This window comes from Dermacentor andersoni, chromosome 1 (genome assembly GCF_023375885.2).
Source record: "Dermacentor andersoni chromosome 1, qqDerAnde1_hic_scaffold, whole genome shotgun sequence".
Lineage (NCBI taxonomy): Eukaryota > Metazoa > Arthropoda > Arachnida > Ixodida > Ixodidae > Dermacentor > Dermacentor andersoni.
This window is the reverse complement of record NC_092814.1, coordinates 76,653,717-76,671,440: the sequence shown is the minus strand read 5'-3', so window position 1 is coordinate 76,671,440 and position 17,724 is coordinate 76,653,717. Positions and strand designations below refer to the sequence as shown.

Genomic DNA, 17,724 nt, shown 5'->3' with positions numbered 1-17,724 from the left:
GGCAATCAGCACTCGAATACGACGAGAGAAATTACTGAGACGTGGAAAATTCCCTTGAGAAAAAATCTGGTTTGCGAGACAAATGCTTGTATGTATTGAATCTCTTAAAAGATGAGGGGGGAAATATGCGCTCACCGAGAGGGCATCGTCAGCACGAGACCACCACAAGGCACCTTACAGAGATGTGGAGAGCTTCGCGGCCGGAACGAAGCCTACCCTCTCCGCCGGCCAAGAGGGGAAAACGCGCTTTCCGATCGCTCAAGGTTGCGCGGACAAAGCATAACTCTAGCGTCTAGGAAAAGCTTAACCAGGTGCGATGGCGGCACGCATAGCGTGGGAAGCTAGCCGCCAGAATAACTATACCAAGGACTGCTGCTGACGAGGGCGAAATACCTTCGTGTAATTATAATAACCCTAATAGGACTACTTTCGAAAGAAAAAAAAAAGGAAACGGCCCAGAGGGCTATACTACGAGAGCTATGATTGATAGTTTTCTATATATATATATATATATTCATCTCATCTATGGGATCGCATGCGCGCGCTGTTGCTTTGTCTCTGCGTGTAGTATAGTTAAGAGAGCCAGTTTAAGGGCGGAGAAGAAGAAAGGAAAGAAAAGCAAAAAACTGCAGCGCCGTGGTTTTAAAGCGCACCCGTGGTAGAGAAACGGAATGCGATATAAGCGTGCGTAGCCATGATACGCACACGACAAACTGCCTTAAAATATTTAGACTTGAGGGAAAGCTTCGGTAACAAACGATAGCACAGCAATCAGCACTCGAATATAATTATAACCCTAATACTAATTGTAAATATTCATCTCATCTATGGGATATAATGCGCGCGCTGTTGCTTTGTTCTGTGTGTAGTAGTTAAGAGAGCCAGTTTAAGGGCGGAGAAGAAGGAAGGGAAGGAAAGTCTCTGAAGCAAAATTACAGCGCCGTGGTTTTAAAGCGCACCCGTGGTAGAGAAACGGAAGGCGATATAAGCGTGCGTGGCCATGATACGCACACGACAAACTGCCTTAAAATATTTAGACTTGAGGGAAAGCTTCGTTAGCAAACGATAGCACGGCAATCAGCACTCGAATATAATTGTAACCCTAATAATAATTGTAAATATTCATCTCATCTATGGGATCTAATGCGCGCGCTGTTGCTTTGTCTCTGCGTGTAGTAGTTGAGAGAGCCAGTTTAAGGGCGGAGAAGTGGGAAGGAAAGGAAAGTCTCTGAAGCAAACTTGCAGCGCCGTGGTTTTAAAGCGCAACCGTGGTAGAGAAACGGAAGGCGATATAAGCGTGCGTGGCCATGATACGCACACGACAAACTGCCTTAAAATATTTAGACTTGAGGGAAAGCTTCGTTAACAAACTATAACACGGCAATCAGCACTCGAATACGACGAGAGAAATTACTGAGACGTGGAAAATTCCCTTGAAAAAAAATCTGGTTTGCGAGACAAATGCTTGTATCTATTGAACCTCTTAAAAGATGAGGGGGGAAATATGCGCTCACCGAGAGGGCATCGTCAGCACGAGACCACCACAAGGCACCTTACAGAGATGTGGAGAGCTTCGCGGCCAGAACGAAGCCTCCCCTCTCCGCCGGCCAAGAGGGGAAAACGCGCTTTCCGATCGCTCAAGGTTGCGCGGACAAAGCATAACTCTAGCGTCTAGGAAAAGCTTAACCAGGTGCGATGGCGGCACGCATAGCGTGGCAAGCTAGCCGCCAGAATAGCTATACCAAGGACTGCTGCTGACGAGGGCGAAATACCTTCGTGTAATTATAATAACCCTAATAGGACTACTTTCGAAAGAAAAAAAAAAGGAAACGGCCCAGAGGGCTATACTACGAGAGCTATGACTGATAGTTTTCTATATATATATATATATATATATATATATATATATATATATATATATATATATATATATATTCATCTCATCTATGGGATCGCATGCGCGCGCTGTTGCTTTGTCTCTGCGTGTAGTATAGTTAAGAGAGCCAGTTTAAGGGCGGAGAAGAAGAAAGGAAAGAAAAGCAAAAAACTGCAGCGCCGTGGTTTTAAAGCGCACCCGTGGTAGAGAAACGGAATGCGATATAAGCGTGCGTAGCCATGATACGCACACGACAAACTGCCTTAATATATTTAGACTTGAGGGAAAGCTTCGGTAACAAACGATAGCACAGCAATCAGCACTCGAATATAATTATAACCCTAATACTAATTGTAAATATTCATCTCATCTATGGGATCTAATGCGCGCGCTGTTGCTTTGTTCTGTGTGTAGTAGTTAAGAGAGCCAGTTTAAGGGCGGAGAAGAAGGAAGGGAAGGAAAGTCTCTGAAGCAAAATTACAGCGCCGTGGTTTTAAAGCGCACCCGTGGTAGAGAAACGGAAGGCGATATAAGCGTGCGTGGCCATGATACGCACACGACAAACTGCCTTAAAATATTTAGACTTGAGGGAAAGCTTCGTTAGCAAACGATAGCACGGCAATCAGCACTCGAATATAATTATAACCCTAATAATAATTGTAAATATTCATCTCATCTATGGGATCTAATGCGCGCGCTGTTGCTTTGTCTCTGCGTGTAGTAGTTGAGAGAGCCAGTTTAAGGGCGGAGAAGTGGGAAGGAAAGGAAAGTCTCTGAAGCAAACTTGCAGCGCCGTGGTTTTAAAGCGCTCTCCACATCTCTGTAAGGTGCCTTGTGGTGGTCTCGTGCTGACGATGCCCCCTCAGTGAGCGCATATTTCCCCCCTCATCTTTTAAGAGGTTCAATACATACAAGCATTTGTCTCGCAAACCAGATTTTTTTTCAAGGGAATTTTCCACGTCTCAGTAATTTCTCTCGTCGTATTCGAGTGCTGATTGCCGTGTTATAGTTTGTTAACGAAGCTTTCCCTCAAGTCTAAATATTTTAAGGCAGTTTGTCGTGTGCGTATCATGGCCACGCACGCTTATATCGCCTTCCGTTTCTCATATATATATATATATATATATAGTCATATTATGAGAAGCCAACAAACACTGACACCAAGGACAACATAGGGGAAATTATTTGTGCTTAATAAATGAAATAAAGAAACGATAAATTAATGGAAATTAAAGTGGATGAAAAAACAACTTGCCGCAGGTGGGAACCGAACCCACAACCTTCGCATTTAACGTGCGATGTTCTACGCACCGCCATTAGCCGCCAGGGGCCCCTCGTGACGTCTTAGCCCCGCCCTCACCGCGAACCATCGCGAGTAGAGCGCCACCGCTGACAACTGGTTCGGAGCGAGGAGGGAGTGAGGCGTAGCCTTCTAGTTCACTATAGCGTAGGGAGGGTAGAACAGGTAAATAAGTCCCCAAATTCCCACAAGTTGTAACACTAGAAGGTAATGTATTAATTAATAATACTTCTGTATTATTAAACAATTGGGGCTTCATAGCATAATTACCGAATTGATAGCTATCCGTTCTTGGTATAAAAACAAGTAAAATAATTTTGTAGTATACTCCTAAAAAAACTAAGTACTCTCTCGTCAGCACAAACAATCACAAACACTTTTATCATCATTGTTTTTATGTCAAATTCACATTGGATATTGTAAATCTCAAAAGGGAAAGGCCGTTCTCCTTACTAACAAATCATCATCATCATCAGCCTATTTATGTCCACTGCAGGACGAAGGCCTCTCCCTGCAATCTCCAATAACCCCTGTCCTGCGCCAACCGATTCCAACTAGCACCCGCAAATTTCCTCATTTCATCACACCGCCTAGTCTTCTGCTGTCCCCTACTGCGCTTCCCTTCTCTTGGTACCCATTCTGTCACCCTAATGGTTCAATTAATGGTTATCTAATCTGCGCATTACATGACCTGCCCAGCGCAATTATTTTCTCTTAATGTCTTTTAGAATATTGTCTATACCTGTTTGCTCTCTGATCCAAACCACTCTCTTTCTGTCTCTGAAACTTATGCCTAGCGTTCTTCATTCCATTGCTCTTTGCGCGGTCCTTAACTCGTTGTCAAGCTTCTTTGTCAGTCTCCAAGTCTCTGTGCCATATGTCGGCACCGGTAAAATGCACTGATTGTATACTTTCCTTTTCAATGATAACGGTTAGCTCCCAGTTAGGAGCTCACAATGTCTGCCGTATATGATCCAACCCATTTTTATTCTTCTGGGAATTTCCTTCTCATGGTCAGGGCTCCCTGTGATTAGTTGATCTAAGTAAATGTACTCCTTCACAGACTCTAGAGGCTGACTTTCTATCTTTACCTCTTGTTCCCTTGCCCAGTTATTTATCATTATCTTTGTCTTCTGCATATTAATCTTCAGTCCCACTCTTACACTCTCCCTGTTAAGGTCCTCAATCATTTGTTGCAATTCGTCCGCAGTGTTGCTGAATAGAACAATGTCATCGGCAAACCGAAGGTTGCTTAGGTATTCACTGTCCATCCTTACTCCTAAACCTTCCCAGGTTAATAGCTTCAATACTTCGTCCAAGTACGCAGTGAATAGCATTGGAGAGATTGTGTCCCATTGTCTGACCCCTTTCTTTATAGGTATCTTCCTACTTTTCTTGTGTAGAATTAAGGTGGCTGTGGAATCTCTGTAGATATTTTCCAGGGTATTTACATAAGTGGTCTGTACTCGTTGATTATGCAATGTCTCTATGACTGCTGGTATCTCCACTGAATCAAATGCTTTTTCGTAATCTATGAAAGCCATATAGAGAGGCTTATTGTACTCTGCAGATTTCTCGATAACCTGATTAATGACATGGATGTGATCCATTGTAGCGTAGCCTTTCATGAAGCCAGCCTGTTCCCTTGGTTTACTAAAGTCCAATGTTGATCTTATTCTGTTGGAGATTACTTTGGTAAATATTTTATATAATACTGGAAGTAAGCTAATGGGCCTATAATTTTTCAGTTCTTTAACGTGGCCCTTTTTGTGGATTGGTATAATGTTTGGATTCTTCCAGTTTTCTGGGACCCTTGCAGTCGATAGACACCTCATAGAGAGAGCCGCCAGTTTTCCTAGCATTATGTCCCCTCTATCTTTTATTAAATCGACTGTTATTCCATCCTCTACTGCTGCTTTTCCCTGTTTCATGCCTTGCAAGGCCCTTCTGACCTCGCCTCTAGTTATAGGAGGAGTTTCTGTATACTATTCATTATTGTTTCGAATAGAGTACTCCTGAGTCCTCTGGGTACTGTACACGTCAGTATAGAATTCTTCTGCTGCTTTTATTATACCTTCGCGATTACTGATATTACCCTGTTTATCTTTCAGTGCATAGATCTTGGTTTGTCCTATGTCAAGTTTCCTTCTCACTGATTTCAGGCTGCGTCCATTTTTTACGGCATCTTCAGTCTTTCTTACGTTATAATTTCTAATATCACTTATTTTCGCTTTGTTGATCAGTTTTGACAGTTTCACAAATTCTATCTTATCTCTTGAGTTGGACACTTTCATTTTTTGTCTTTTCTTTATTAGGTCCTTTGTTACTTGGGAGAGCTTGCCTACTGGTTGCCTTGGTGCCTTGCCTCCCACTTCAAGTGCTGCCTCTGAAGCCAGCCTCGTTACGGTTTCATTCATTACCTCTATGTGATCATCATCTCTCTGTTCTAAGGATGTAAAGGAAACAGCTTAAATGTGATAGCTCACTATTCAATAAACAAAATGGACCTCGTTTTAACTTTGTTTCTTGTCTCAAATTTATTGTCATTGCTTTCTCCCTGCAGCTAAATTAACCGCACATTACTTCAAGCTCACATTCCATGACAGCTATGAATTGCTCCATCCAAGTTTTTCTCTTGCAGTGAGAAAGATGGAATGTAATATGAACAGCGTTAGCTTACACAGAACTTCAAATGCGACCTCCGAGTGAAGACAGGTGCTCCAAAAGAAATAAGATTCATATGCTCGGAACAACAAAAACTGAAAAAGATGCAGACTATATGGTAGACTATATGACTAATAGCACGCTGCAGCAAGGCAAACAGGCGAGTCTCTGGTGGCCACACCCCTACTTCCCATACTGCCGTGTGCCTGACGCAGACAGTGCGTGCACATTTCAGGAAAGGTCCAGTGACGTGCCATAGCAACCTAACATAGTTGCGCCTGCAATGAGCCAACGTGCATGAGCCAAAAACGGTTCAAAAGAGGTTCTATGGACATCATGTCTGAATTGCACATCTGAAGATCATTAATGTCCAGCTGCAGTGCCCTTACAATACGTTCCAGCAATGAAATCTGGATGGGATTTAGATTCCAGGCATATATATATATATATATATATATATATATATATATATATATATATATATATATATATATATACAATTGTGATGATATTTGTATAAATTTGGGGATCTAGAGGAATGTTTAAGAGATCGTGCTCATCACACTTCATGGATATCCATGAATATAAATGGTTGTCTGAGGAGAATCCACATTAATTTCAAGAAAACATTTTTAACACGTGAAACATGCTCTTTGTGTACACTTGCATAGTAATAAGTATATACTTGTGTGGCGAATCAGGCAGTGTCCAATCATTGGCGTGAAGTGCCAGAGGACAGCGTGGGTCAAAATGACACAAGGGGCATGTATATCCACAGCACGACAAGCAAATGCAAACAGCGTGCCCACAAAAACAACCACTGAAAAAGCTCAAGGCGTATCAATAGTTTATGGTTACAGGTTAAAGTTGAAGACGAGAGTGCATTCAAACTGGGGCGTCATTGACATGTCCGAAATGAGAAGCTCATAGGATGGCAGCAGGCGGCTTGAGGCTCAGATCTTTGGTAGGATCGCTTTACAAAACCTCATACTTGACTCGAAGCACAAAAAACGAGGGCCCAAAAAGGAAAGGCAGACAGGATGGGTACTTTCCTTCTTGTGTCCTCCTTTTTTTTGCACTTTAAGTCAAGTATGAATCCTTACAAACTCGCCCAAATTTCAGTTCTTGTTAACAAAACCTGTTAACAGGTATGCGGATAAGGCCTCTTTAGCATAGGAGGATGAGTTGAAATCGCCAACTACTCCCTTGGTGTACCAAACTTTAGAAGACGTTATGAGTTAGACGCATTCACCAGGACATCATGTCACATCCAGGCAGTGAGTTCTGGACCTGATCCTCCTGGGTGTTAATGTCCAACCTGGAACTGTCCGAACATCTACTGCAGTTTTCTACAGCTTGTTTCCATCTGCCCACTGCCAACGTGCCTTTTCAATCCTGTGTTCCACAGCTGCTGCTCCTATTAATCTTTTCTTCTTGATCAAGTGCTCACACATTCATCTCATTGGTGTTTATTTGTTGTCAATGTGGCATTGAGCACTTCACAGCGTTTGTGCGGCGGCACACGCACTTTTGTCCTTTCCATGCTTTTGTCATTATCAATGACAATGCTGCACTAGACACTTCATCACCATCACGGCTTAACAATACACCAATGAACCTGACAACACAATGTGACTAAGTACAATCAGTATCTTAAAGGACAACTCAACACTCAAGTAGGAAAGAATCCGTTCATTATCACCAGCTAAGAAATGGCCTTATAAGGTGTAGAAGCCTTTGACATAAACCAATAAAATACCATGAAAAAAGAAATAATGAAATTACTTAGACGAACAAAATAACCAATACTGTAATGACTCGCTTGCTAATTCGTGAATATAATTAAAGAAGTTGGTGTGGTCTAAGACATGGCAGTCACAAAAACTTGTTGGCTCGCATATATTTTAGAATAAGCAAAATTTGAAATTCCTTTCCACCTCTGTCCCGAGACATAATCCAAATGTTCAGTGAAAATCAAGTTCAGTGAAGATAAGCAGGAGTATTGTGAGCACACATGCCTACATCAATGAAGGTAGTGGTACTGAAATGCTTTTCAGACACATACAAGATAGACATTGTAGAAACATATGCAATACTACATGGACAGATGCACACCATCAAAAAGTACTCTGCATTTAGAATTTCCTCAGGGTCTGGCAATTGATCAAAAGCGGATCTATTAATGATGACAAGCAATGAATCTCCTTCCGTAGTGACAACCACTAATGAACTTGCAAAAGTGATTGAAGATGAATAACCAAAGGGATTGTGATAAATGTTCATTTATCAGTATGAAATGATTGTTTCACTAGAAGGTGTCTTGTTGTGCACTCCTTTGAAAAATGAAGCAAGTAATGTATTCATTGGTGGGGACATTATGGCAGTAGTGACATGAACTGCAGCCATGAATGCCCCAAGTCCTCATATTTCCATGTCCCCCTCCCTTACCTCTATACCTTTGGGCTACTCTCACCCTCAACAAATATTCCAGGCCTCTCCTCTCTCACTTCCCATTTAGAGGGTGTGGGTGGATGAGGCTAACTCTCATGAGGTTGCCTATGTCTGGTAAGGAGTGCTGACCTGTCATGTAGCAAAAATAAATAAAGACAGTTACAATTCATTAAGTAGGGCTTCCATGTGGTTTTGCATCCTCAACAAAGCTGTTGAGGCTAGGTGTGCATGGCTGAGGGGGTAAGCCAAGACTGCATGCAAGAACACAGGATAAAGTTTTTGACGTGTGAAGCATCTGTATACGTGTTTGGATGTTGGTTGACTGCACACAATGCAAGCATCTTAGGTCTTCTGCGTTATGGAATATACTAAAATTACAGATAAAAAGGTTTGCGTTGGTAGCAGTAATGCTCACATGTTTAGATGTGTTTGCTGCACCACTATTAAATTCGGGGGGAGGGGGGGTTGTTACAATGAACAGACATGCATGCAGTGCAATGAATACCTATGTATCCCCCCTTCCAAATTTCACTGAGCATCTGGCGACCTGTTAAGCACAACGTTTTACATCTTGTGGAAGCTTCTAAAACAGTTTTGTATTGGAGAGAAACAGAGATGACCTTTATAGTATAAATGACAGACTGCCTGAGCCATTGTCGCTGCTAACACATCATGCATTGCTTTGAGGTTGGGCCCACCTCTGCAAGATGATGGCACATTCAGGGAATTTGTATGGGATAGGTGGAGCTTTATTTCTCTAGGGTGTGTTCAGATATGAATTAACTGTGTGGCCTGATGACAATTTGTTGTTTTCAAGGAAACTTTGAGAGATAGGAAAATGCGTCTCATGAAAGGAATTCACCTTGGATTAGTGAAATACTACAGTCTTTCTCCAAAAAATGGTATGTCACTGAAAGTAAAAAGTTGGTTCATTCAGATTAGCAAACAAACTTAGCAAAAATTGTAAAATAGTGGTCCCTATTAAGCCACTCAACATCGCCCAATTGAACCAAGCTGCTTCCCGGAGTGAACTTTGCGATCGTTTTAATTCTATTTTGTATCAGGAAGAGCCAAGCTTTCACATGCATTTAGGAAAGGAATTTTTAATTACTGCAACAAATCTTACTCGGTACAATGTCTTAGTAGTGATTTCTTGATACAAGCCTTCAAATTTGCAACATCTGCTAATCTTAAAAAAGCAACTGTTCACTTTCAATGATGTATGATCTTTTAGAGAAAACTACATGGTATATTAGAAAACGAAGGTGGATTATTTCCATCAGACACATTTTCTTATCTCATGTAAAATTTTCGTTCAAAATAAAAAATAATCATTGGACCGCACAGTTAATTCTTATCTGAACACTCCTTTTTTAGGCCACTATTACTGCACTGTGTATTTTTAACAATACTAATCTGCAAACACATTTTGCTTAAAGGGGCCCTAAAACACTTCTTGAACATATTAAAAACATTAATCTGGTAACGTGGCTCCTGTGACCATGCGAGACAAATATTGTTTCACTGCACACAGCAGGAAATTTACAATCTCATGTCGAAAGCAATGAACAGTCGCTTGACCTTGCATCCAAAATGTTGTCATCAAAAGTAGCTGGCCCACCAACGCTATTGGCTCATTTCGTGATAGCGAGAACATTCTCAGCAATACAACATTGCTAATTTTAAGTTGAATAAATGCAAACTATACGTATATGTCTGGGATCTCAAAAAGACAAAATTCATTTCATCTTTGCACTGCGCTTAGCTGAGTCTGATACTCGTAGCCTCTGCGATGACAGTTGCGTGCTGCGTAGCATAGTCTACCGTGGCTGCCACAAGGTGCCACGACGAGCCCTTTAACTTCCGAGGCATTAAACTTTTGGCCTGGGCTTTGCCCTCTTGGCTTCTCCGCCGTGTAGCTTCCAGTGCACCTGCGGAGAAGAAAAAAAAGAGAGAAAACTTGGTATTGGCGTGGTAACTCCACTTATAGTTGAAGGATTCGAACAATTTTTTGCAGCACGAGATTGGTGGGATGACACACTTTAATAGCAAGGCCATTCTAAGATTAGTTTGAAAAGTGTATTATGGTTCCTTTAAAGCTTTTACTTGTAAAAAATATTCGAGAAAGACAGAAATGTACATTTTTAGAAAAACATTAAACTCATGCATCTTTTTGTTAATGTTGGCAAGCAAGGAGTGTGGTATTAAACAAGCCTGAAACACTTTGCCCTTGTTTATTTTCCAAGCCAGCCAATTAAAGGTGGTTTTAAAAGCACACAACTTACAGCACTCAACCGAGTCGTTGTTTCTGTAACTCTGTACTTCTTGATTAGTTCTTCCTTCCTTCCTTTGCAGTTTCTACAGGGAACAATTCATTTCATATTTTTACACAGCATTGCACCAACCAGTGGCACTAAGCACAGCCACAATTTGGCGCAGTAGCATAAACCTTGTTAAAAAAAAACTTCTGGGGTTTGATGTACCACAGCAACACACAGTATGCAAGATTTGCTGTAGTGGGGCCATGTTACTGTCTAATTGTTAAAACAGGTGTCATGAAGTGGTCAAAAGCATGACTGCAGTTACCTGTGCCACTAGACTAGATAATGAGCAAAACGAGAACAAGGTAAAAGCGGGAGCCAACGTTTTGACAAGTGGACTTGTCTTTTTTCTGCTTGTCACAACGTTGGCTCCTGCTTTTACCTTGTTCCCGTTTTGCTCATCGTCTTGAATTCCCATCTCCCACCTTCCCCACGTTTTTCCTAAGCTAGATAATGACCAGACTTCCTGTGACAGTTATAACAGCACATGGTAATAACTCTTGCCAGGCACTATTATAAATAACATTGTTGTCCAGAGATTTGCAAGCCAGAGAATGTAACTAACACAGCAGCTTTATAAAAGCACCGTGCTAACCAATTCCTTTATTGACGTCATTTCCAATTTCCAGCAAAATGTGTCACATCAATTTAACCCTCATTTGCCCACATATTACATAGACTGAGCATCCACCTCATGTTTTTGTGCACTGACCACATGTGCCTAGACATATACTTGGTTGAACAACCTTCCCCCCAAAGTTTAACAAAATAATCTGATGCGTTAACATGTACAATCAACAGCAAATGAAAACCACACAGCACAACTAAAACTGGTATACCATGCTTCAGGTATGCGACATAAAGGTGTGGTTGATAAAAAGTGCACCATGAAATATGAAAACCTTTACTAGGAAAAAATTATGGCACCGGTGACATGTGAAAAATTGATTTGTCAAAACACTTCCATTTTTGTTTGAGAATTACACCATTTGCTTCTGATTGTACATAAAAATTTAAGAAAGGAAAGAACATTGGAAAGAGAAAAATTGTATTAATGCACAATCCTTCACTGCTGTCACGTGGTCAGTCTTAATGCCCATTGAAGCCAACAGTCATTAAATACCCTATTCATGAATGCCGCTGCCACAAGGTGAATTTCAATGGTCACAGAAACTTGCATTTGTTCTGACCGAACATGCAGAGCACAATGATTATTTGTCATGAAACACTTTCAATGAAAGATCAACTGCATGGCACAGGCAATGGTGTTGCCTATGGTGCAGCGAGTGCAATTCTAAGTATGCTTGCTCTGGCCAGTTTAGCCCCCATGATGCCTTACTTAGTGGACCACACAGAAGTGTACAAAAACCACAAGCAAGCGTGAAAGTGAGAAAAAGTTTGGGAGATACTTAAGCTTTGCCTCTCAGAGTAGAATGCAATAGCATTAAAGGGTTCCCGACTGCTTCTCATGATCTCAACACTTCTGCAAGACATTTTACCTAGTCAGAACAAAATCTGCTTATTGATCCACCACACATACATACACATTCCATTTGTTTATGTATAATGAGCCAGCCCAATACTCGCACTCACTTCAGCCTAATTAGCCCTTTCTTAATTACAATACTCATAATTACCATCCACACAACAGTACATTTCTCTAAGAAACTTTACTGAGTCAGACCACAAAGCATTTACTATGACTACCTCTAACACACTTGAACCAATGAGCCTTCGTGGCTGTTTCGCATTCCCAAGGTCCTGGGTTCGGTTTCCACTGAAACACAATTTTCTTTTCAGCTCAATTACTTTCCTTTGGATACAGGAACCTCCCCGAGAAACTTGGCATCAATGCGAACATTCTTTGACCGGTCGAAAAATTTAATTAATTTTTATTTCCATTGGGAGTTTTCACTCATGTCCAAAACACAAACAACGCTGCCGCCACCGTATCTTCTGTCTAATTGGGCCCTTAAAGCTATCGTTTTAAAATAGGAGAGGCCCTTCCTATTACTGCATGCCTCCTTTCCCTCCCTCTATGCTCTCTGAAAACTAAGGGTGGGAGAATATTTTAAATTTAGAATATGGATCGAATACCATAAACTATTTATGTTAAGAACAGAAACTCTTCAATAATTTCGAATATCTTAACTAACCAAATGTTTCACAACTGAATATTAGTTTGGTTACTGTTCTGCATCCGTTAAACAAATCATTATAAGTTAAGACGACCAGAAATGGTTTCGCGGCAGAAGCCTACACAACCTGTGACTGTTGCTTGTAGTCTGTCATTAGTGTTTTCCAGTCTAGGCATGTAGCACTTTTATCTGTTATGTTGTTTTCCTTACAATTCCATTGTAAGGAAAACAACGTAACTCAACTTAAACAACGTAACTCAACTGTTTTCCTTACAATTCCATTGTAAGGAAAACAACTCCATTGTTTTCCTTACAACAGGCCTTATTACGCGTATCTACAGCACACGAGTCCTTCAACAGCTTTTTTTTTTCGTTTTCTACAACTTCAATCTTTATTTCAGTAACCATTTATTTAGCATTTTTGGAAAACTAGTTGTAACAGTAGCCACTCTTTCTTGGAAAGTTTGTTTGCGACCAGGCTTTAAAGTTGTTGAGAGGCTGCTCATGCAGCTTCTTTAATGACCAATTATGATCTTGTGTTTCAAACTGATCACCTGTCCCTGATAGTAAGGCTGTTTCTTGGCACTAGTCAGTACAGGTGTGGTGCGTAATTATAGCAAAATAAATATTCCTGCTGTACATATATGAGTCTGCGTTTGACTGTTCAATATTCGATTCAATATTCAACACTTACTATTCGCATTCAATTTGTATTTGAAGAAGTTTATGATTGCCCACCTCTACTGAAGATAGTTTGCTTATGGATTGCACAGGCGACACCCCAATTGTACCTCGGCAACAACGAACACAATGCAGTCACAAACTACACACACTAGCAGCCAATGGTGAATGTGCAGGGAGGAAGAAGATGGCTCACAGCACAAAACTGCACACAGTACAGGTGTTTTTTCTCCTGACCAATAAACTCCCCCCCCCCGAGAGAGCATGAGCAGGTCTATGTCCCATTCAAGAAGATTCACCACAGAACTAGTGGTGAAATTAATGCTTCTTCAAAGCCATGAACATCACTGCCACTTAACAGGCAAAGAGGCGCACCTCGCCCAGAAGGGTGAGAAGGTTCATGGCATGGCAGTGCCTGAATAAGGCAAAGGCACAGGCCATGGACTGCAGGGAGTGAAATGAATGTAAAGTCAGACGAGTTGATTTGCTGGTACATGTTAACTTTGAGGGGAATTTGCCACTGCACTCCCAACCTGACGCTGACCACAGGTGCCACCAATGCTATTAAGAATGAAAACACTGCAAAAAAAAACAGAAGAAAGACAGACAGAAACAATGAGACAGTGTCTGCCTCTCTCTCTTGTCCTGCTTTTTGCACTGTTTTTCTTTTTAACACTATGTACAAACTAGCCCAGCAGCAGAAGACCAGGATGCTTCACCTTGCTGCCAAATAATCTCTTCTTGCCTCGTGGGTCTACAGTGCGAGGCAGAAATCCTCCTGTACAATCTGGTGGCAAACATGTGACAAATGCATTCACAAGGTGAATGCATTTCGCCTTCACAAGGTGAAGGCAACAGGCATGCATACACATGCATGCCTTAACAGTCTTACAGAGACAAATGACAATGTTGTGTGTGCAATGCATTTGTAATTCTCCACAAACCTATGTGCTAACCTCCAATGCTTACTCTGGGAAGTGTCCAGGCCCTGCTTGAACTGGCATCAGCACAAAGTTGCAAAAATGTGCACTCTCAATAAATGGTTGTATACCGTGGAATTGCATACAGCACACTAGCCTGGCCTTGCAGGCTCCTATATGTAACCATTAGCGATACACACTAGTGATCAGTTCTACCCCATGTAGGCACTGGACCATCCTGAAAGACCACTCATTTACATTATAGACACAGTAATGAAAAAAAGGAAAGGTGCAAACGCCAGCACATGAACAAAAAAACCATGAAGAAAAGCAAAGTGGAGGTTTTTTGTTTCTATCTGACAGTCTGCACAGCTGTCATTTCACCTACAGAGCAAGAATTCTGAAAAATTTTGCCATGGTCAATATTTTACTACAAATTCAGTACTGTTTTACATGTAACACAATTTCAAAATGCTTTTTCTTTTGAATGTTTAACATGCAATGCCAAAAGCTGCTCTCAATGATCATTTGTAAGTTTTCAACTCAATGACCAACAACTCTATTACTGTCACTGAGAATTTGCATGTGGTAGTGGTGAATTCCCATAGGCTTCAGTGTTCATTGGCTGGATGATACACACGTGACTGGGCATAACTCATGCGTGTCTACTGGAATTCAGGTGTTAAACTGCAAAAGTATGATCTCAGCAAGAAAATATGAATGGAAATAAATGTAAACCAAGTATCTGCAGGAAGCACAAGAACCTTGTGTGTTTGTGTACTAAACACAGATGACAACCAGTAAAATTTGGGAAAGCTTTCTGTACAGCTTTCCCCAAGTATCAAGCAAGAAAACAAAAATTATTTGTTGTATACAAGGTGCAATGACACCCTGGCCTTGTCTGCTTCTGTGTCCAACCCATCTGGCAATACACTTCACAGTGACACTTCACACCACGGGCATTTCATGCACAGTTCCAGACAATCATGGCAACTTTGCAGTGCCTACAGGTTCAAGCACAACATCTCATTCACACAATCAAGCATTTACAACAGTGGTGTGGCACTTATTTCCAGTATACCTATAAACAAAAAGTAATACTAAAAAAAATGGTATCAAAGAGGACTGAAAACACTGGTGAAGTGCAATGCACTATGCATCAGTAAAACATCACGCACTCAATGTACACATACAGGAAGCTGTTAACATCCCACTGCAAAGGACAACCAACCTGCAGAGTTGGCCACGCATACACAACTAGCAGACAAGTTTGTCTGTGTGCCTAACTCCACTGGTATAGAGTTCCTTGGTGCTGTACCACCTTTGCAATCAAGTTTTGACTTCGACCATCACAGGCAAATGTCTAGCAAAATTTGGCAAAGGGCATGTCAAATTTTACGCTTGCATACACAATGACTGACAATATGTTTGTGATGAGAACAGACATACTCTCTCCCTGGTCTTTGTAGTCAAGTACAATCATTCAAATGTGAGGACTTGATGGAGAGGTTTACAGGAAAAAGGAAACTGAACATCTGATGCAGTGACACATACTGCATCTGATGCACCTCTGTAGTGATGCACACTAACATGCCTACACGTTCGGTGTGTTTTGAAGTGCACTGCTAAGGAAAGCTAAATGTCCCTTCGGGCACTTGTTGGCATAATGTCCTTTCTCCCCACACTTGTAACAAGTGACTTGATCCAGTGGTCTAAAGCCTCGTTGTCCACCAGCGTTTGCGCCCCCGCCGTCTTCGTGATCACGTCGGTGCATTCCACCATAGTGATTGTGGAACTGCATACGAGTGTGCTGCTGCTCTTCCCGCAGTTCGGCCGGCATTTTGTGGCAGGATATTGCTTTATGTCCTGCCTCACCGCAATAATGGCATACAATGTTGGCCTTCTTCGCTTGCTGTGCTGGATCCTGAATGGGTAAGTCAAACTTCGGATGCATGAATTTGCACTCAGGTCCATCGGGACAAAATCCGCTAAGGTAGTTTCTGCACATGACGCGTCGTGTGTGTCGATGGCGACAGTTCGGGCCGTGCCGACAAAAGCCTCGGTCATACCAAGGACAATCTTTGATTTTCGCTTCGGGATCTATGTGTAGAAATGGACACTCTTTGTTACTACACGCGTTGAAACGCGAATAGAAGTAGCACTCTGGCATTTTCGTCATGTCGAACTCGTGGAGAAACTCGCATTGATCTCCTTTCTTGCAAAGACCTCGCAACCAGTGCTTACAGACCACTGTTCGGTCCCCTTTAACATGCCTAAAAGGGCATGCAGATGCTTTGCTACAGTTTCCCTGCACGTAAAAGCAGCACACGGCTGCTCCGGACTTGTCCATACCAGGGAACGGTAGCGGCAGCGCGCCGAGTTGTTGCTCCAGGGCCATCTCCAGCTCGAAGACAACATTTCCTACTTTGCCTACTATTTCCTCCATCGTGAGGTATTGAGCGCCGGCAAGCTCACAATCAGATACAAGTTACCACCTTAGATTTAAGGTGAAAGAGTGACCCTTGCATACGAGAACAAAGGCGTGTACAGACGACGAAGACATCAAACCAGAAAACATCCCGCCATTGTCCGGAAACGGAAATGGGTAGTGTTGGCTGAGACAGTTGCTGGCCAACACCACCATCATCATCATCATCTACCTGTTTCATGCCACTGCAGAACGAATGCCTCTCCCTGCGATCTCCAATTACATTATACCATTTACCCCTGTCCTGCGCCAAGCGATTCCAACTAGCGCCCAAGAATTTCCTAATTTCATCGATCCACCTAGTCTTCTCCGTCCTCGACTGCGTTTCCCTTCTCTTGGTACCCACCATACGCTGGCTGAGGCAATGACTGACAGTTGTCACCAAACCTAACCAAAGACCAAACTACATCAACTGCTGTGCGCCATGGGCACCTAATATTAATTACACATTTGTGTATCAAAGTTACATATACCAAACTACATCAACCGTTGTGTATCCAGATTCACTCAATGTGAGCGATACCACGCGACACCTTACAGCCTTACAGTAGATTAAAGCATTGCCTTTGAGATCAGAAACTATTACTTTGAGGATGCTATCGTTAGAAGCTGTAATTTGGTCACATTAGTGGATCAAAGCAACATAACATTACAACACCTTGAGAACTGAAATAATCGGTGGAAATAGAATTGAAATATCGGTGGTGTCCATCACTGAGAGAGAGATAAAACATCTTTATTGAAAAGTCCCTGCTGGGTTTGAAAGGGGAACGGAAGGCTGGCTCCCCACTCCGTTAGACGCAGGTCAGGCCTTGAACCGTAGCGGAGTCCTCCGCTACGGTTCAAGGCCTGATGCCCGGACAGCCCAGAGCTGGCCTTCTGGGC

General features: G+C 42.0%; 1 pseudogene; it reads right to left on the bottom strand.

Moving 5' to 3' along the window:
- Nucleotides 1-11,167: 11,167 nt before the first annotated feature.
- On the bottom strand, nt 11,168-16,951 carry LOC126544063 (cleavage and polyadenylation specificity factor subunit 4 pseudogene; annotated as a pseudogene).
- Nucleotides 16,952-17,724: the final 773 nt, after the last annotated feature.